Source organism: Ictidomys tridecemlineatus, chromosome 13 (assembly GCF_052094955.1).
Source record: "Ictidomys tridecemlineatus isolate mIctTri1 chromosome 13, mIctTri1.hap1, whole genome shotgun sequence".
In the NCBI taxonomy this organism is placed as follows: domain Eukaryota; kingdom Metazoa; phylum Chordata; class Mammalia; order Rodentia; family Sciuridae; genus Ictidomys; species Ictidomys tridecemlineatus.
The window spans coordinates 89,994,709-89,999,442 of record NC_135489.1 but is presented as its reverse complement, the minus strand read 5'-3'; the positions used below and the strand labels follow the sequence as shown (position 1 = coordinate 89,999,442).

The 4,734-nt window shown below is 42.9% G+C and overlaps 1 non-coding gene across 1 annotated transcript; it reads left to right on the top strand.

Annotated features, from left to right (window-relative positions):
- Positions 1-2,548: 2,548 nt before the first annotated feature.
- LOC120886674 (U6 spliceosomal RNA) lies at positions 2,549-2,655 on the top strand. The gene has a single exon (XR_005729753.1). It is a non-coding gene; the product is annotated as a U6 spliceosomal RNA (small nuclear RNA).
- Positions 2,656-4,734: the final 2,079 nt, after the last annotated feature.

Genomic DNA, 4,734 nt, shown 5'->3' with positions numbered 1-4,734 from the left:
GCAAAGTTAGCAAGCCAGTGCAGGTGGCAGTCTCTGAGTAACAGGAAGAGGCTCCTGAGACAGGACAGAGGTGCATGAGGGGCCAGATGCTGTGGAGAGCTGTGGCTGATTTGTCAGCTCTGTATTTATTTGTTTGTTTTTACTTATTTCATGTGGTACTGTGGATGGAAGTCAGGGGTGCTTTACCACTGCTTCCCCAGCCTTATTTTTTTGGGGGGGTACTGGGGATTCCACTCAAGAGAACTTAACCACTGAGCTACATCTCTGGCCCTTTTTATTTTTTTGAGACAGGGTCTCCATAAGTTGCTGGGGCTGGCCTTCAACTTAACAGCCTCCTGCCCCGGGGTCTAGAGTAGCTGGGATTGCCCTAGGCCTGCGCCACCACCCCCAGTTTCTGATTTTTATTTAAGTGAGCATTCTGACTTCTCTATGGACAGTGAATTAGAAAGCGGTCCAGAAGACAAACATGGAGATGAGTTAGTAGGCAAGTGATGAGTGACAGGTGCTGCTCTCTGAGGAGGAAGCCCGGGAGGCAGAGACTAGGGGGTGTAGATGTGGTAGTCAGAGTTTGCAGAGAAATTGGATGGGAGAAGTGAAGGAAAAAAAGATTCAAGAAAATTTAAAACACACAGTCTGATTCCTGTCAGGATGTAGAGGGACATGAAAACACTTCCTTCCCATAGTAACAGGACAAACAAAATACTTTTCTGTGTAATTGCTCTGCACAGGCAGTACGCCTCCGTGAACTGAACTTAGGGGAAGGTCTTCAGAGGTGGCCTGAGAGCTGCACCAGCTTTCCTGTCTGGAGGCAGCGACCCAGTTGGCACAGGGCAGGAGAAACGAGCCTGTCTAGATGAGGAACTTGAAGAGGAGACACTGCTAAGCCTCAGATGACAGGGGCTGGAAGGATCAATTGGAATCTGTAAGAGTTCCCAAGCCCAAATACATACAACTTGGCTAATAATTTCCCACCATACCCCCCCCCATTTTCAAACTCACCTAGGGGTGCTGAATGAATAGGCAGCAGTGGAGGAAGGGTTGGTGGGCAGGGGTAAAGTAACTGCATAGTCCCAGGCAGCCCTCAAAGCTTTTGGGGCCTGGGATCCTGCTGCAGTTAAGCCAAAGTTCAGTAAAAAATATCTAAACTGTAGTCCAACTCTCTTCAATATCAAACTGTGAGAGGATCAAGAAAGTGCTTGCTACAGGGGAGCTTAGGGGCAGGCTAGTCACACACGAACTCAGTCTAACTGAAGTAGTGGCCTGATGCCAAGTCAACAACTGCACAAGGACCCCGGTGGTCAGCCTCCACCATCACCACTGGACAAAGTTAAGGAATTGCACTGGCCAGAAAACAACACACACTACAAAGATATGTGCAGACTCCACTGACCTTTTAAGCACCCTGTGATGTATATGATAGAAAGATAATGATACACGTGAAGAAGAAGAAAAATGAGACCCACAACCAAGGAAAACCGTCAGTAGAAACAGATCCATAGACAACTGGCTATTGGAATTAGCAAACAGGAATTTTAAAAATTCATTATAAACATGATAAGAGTTTTGCAAAAAACATATACAGGTAGAGAGGGGTATTTCAAGAGAGAAGTGAATCTTTAGGAAAAAAATGGAAATTTTAGAACTAAAAATATATACATACATATCTATCTCTATATATATACACAAACACACACACATATATGTGTCTGTATACACAGATACATACATATATATATATATATATATATATATATATATATAAATTTAAAAATTCACAGAATAGGTTTAACAGCAGATTGGACACTAAAGGAAGATATAGGGAACTTGAAGAGAGTTCATTGGAAATTATCCAGGCTGAAATGGGAAAAAAAAAAAAAACAAGACTGAAAATAAATAAATAAATACAGCACCAGTAACTTCTGACACCAAGCAATCCAGTATCTGTGTAATAGGTGTGGCACAAAGAAGGGGACAACGGGTGGGGCAGAGAAAGTCATGAAGAAAGTGGCCATAGATTCCCAATTTTTCTTTTTCTTTCTTTCTTTTTTTTCTTTTTCTTTTTTTGGCACTGGGCATTGAACTCAGGGGCACTCGGCCACTGAGCCACATCCCCAGCCCAATCCTGTATTTTATTTAGAGACAGGGTCTCACTGAGTTGCTTAGCCCCTTGCTTTTGCTGAGGCTGGCTTTGAACTTCAATCCTCCTGCTCAGCCTCCCAAGCTGTTGGGAAGATTCCCAATTTTTTTTCCCCTGGTGCTGGGGATTGAATCCAGGGCCTTGTGCATGTGAAGCAAGCATTTTATCAACTGAGCTATATTTCCATCCCTAAGGTTGCCAATTTTAATGAGAAATGTTAACTGTAGATTCAAAAAAGTCAACAAGCTCAGAAGGAAAAATACAAATAAAGTTACCTTTATGTGCATTATCAATTCCTAAAAGCCAAAAAGAGAGAAAATGCTTAAAAGCAGCCAGAGGAGAAAGAAAAAACACAACAGGACAATGATTAAAAAGTGGTAGTTGACTTCTCATTAGAAATAACGCAAGCCAGGGCTCAAGTCGGCAGCACATATTCTAAATTTGGAACCATACAGAGCAGATTAGTGTGGCCCCTGCACAAGGATGACACACAAATTCATGAAGCATTCCATATTAAAAAGAAATAAGAAAAATAAAGCAAGAAGACTGTGAGATGACATTTTTAAAGTACAAAAAGGGAAAAAACTAGCCACCTGTCACCCTCTATCCAAAAGTAAAATAAGACATTTCTAGTTCAGCAGTAGCTGAAGGAAAATCATACCATATGGAAACCCAGATCTACAGGGAGGGATGAGGAATATGAAAAAGTACAAAGAAATTAGTGAATATAATATTTTTTCTCTTAATTTCTTTCATGTGCTGTGTAAGGCGACAATAGTAACAACTTAATATCATGGGTGTTAGGAGACATATTAAGTCAGCAATAGCACAGGGCTCCTGGGGGTTGGTCTTGGACAGCTGGGACGGTGGCAGTGCCATTCCCCAGAAGGCATCTATGCGTGCCACTAGACCTATGTATTCAAGCCACTGCCATTTACTAAAAGAGAACTAGGAAGGAATCACTTGGAGGGAGGGAAATAACAAACAAACACAACTCTTGGGTGGTCTGTAGGCACTGAGGACTGCCTACCCAGCATCCCTTTCAGCTGGCCTGATGCACTCTGATTTCATTCATGAATTTACCAGTTTCTCATATACCACAAATGACTCAGGAAGGCTGACCGCATCTTCTCAAGAGTGGGCCAAATGGGCCTGAAGGTAATTGGATCTCTCCTTTCTATGGAATGATTCAGGAATCCTGGCCTAAGTCAATCAATGTCAGGCATCCCCTTGGCAAGAGGAAAGTTCAGAAACGAGAATAATGTTTATGAGAATATAAGAATGAGTTATGAGAATAATGTTTTTCTTCTTTGAAAGGAACCCTCCAAAAACCAATGCGCCTCTTCCTCTGAACACTGTGGTGTGAAGAAGCCCACTGGTGCTCTCACAATCACGTGGAATCCAACTGGAGGTCAAAGCAAACCTCACAGAGGGGTGGCAGTAAGAGCCTGGAGCTTACTGAACTGCTGCTGATCCACAAGCTACTTCAGGACTTCTTCATTTACCTACGTCAACGGTTACCTGAGTTTAAACTGGATTTTATATGACGTTGTTGTGGTTTGGGTCTGGAATGTTCCCTGAAGGCTGGTGTGTTGAAGGCTTGGTCCCAGTGCAGCAATACTCAGAGGTGGGGCTTTGGGTAGTGACTGGATCACGAGGGCTCTGACATCATCAGTGGATTTATCCATTTGATCGATGAATGAGCTACCAGGAAGTGATGGAAACTGTAGTTGATGGGCCTGTTGGAGGAAGCAGGTCTTCCGGGGCAAGCACTGGAAGGGTATTTCTTATCCCAGCCCATTCCTGTCTCTGTTTCCTGGCTCTCATGAGCTGAGCAGCTTCCTCTGCCATGCTCTTCCTCCACCAGTTTCTGTCTAGACTCAGATCCACAGCAATGGAGTCAGCCAACCATGGACTGGAACCCCTGAAACCATGCGCCATAAATACTGTTTTTCTCAAGAATTTATCACAGCAACAAAGAGGTAGCTGACACATACCCAGAGCCAAAAGAGTCCTAATGACATAGGCATGTTACATTTGAGATGGCTTTTGGATATCAATACGGAAACATGTGCAATTGAGCCTGGAGTTCAGAGGAGAGGGCATCTGTAGAAGACAGAAGTTTGAATATCATTTTGAGATCAGAAGTATACAAAGCCACGCAGTCAAATGGCTTTACTAAAGGGGTAAGTGTTCAAAAGAGGCTCCAAAACTAACACTGCGGGCATTTAGTGTAACTGGAAGAAAAATCTACAGAGTACAATATAGAAATTACAGAATAAAAATATTATGCAATCTTGGTATGAGATTACTTGACATGAGATTTTCTTTGTGCATTTTTTGGTATGAGATTTTCTTTCTTTCTCTCTCCCCTCCTCTCCCCGCACCCACTTCCCTCTCTCTACTCCCCCTGTCTCATGCTGGGGATGGAAAACCCAGGGCCTTATGCATGCTAGGCAAGTGCTCTACCACCAGACTACATCTCCCCATCCAACTCTTTAACTATGCAATTTTAATTAGTAATACATTGTCATATTTTAAAAATCAAATTGTGAAAAGTTGTCTTAAAATGAAAGGCAAATCTCCCTGTTCCTTGG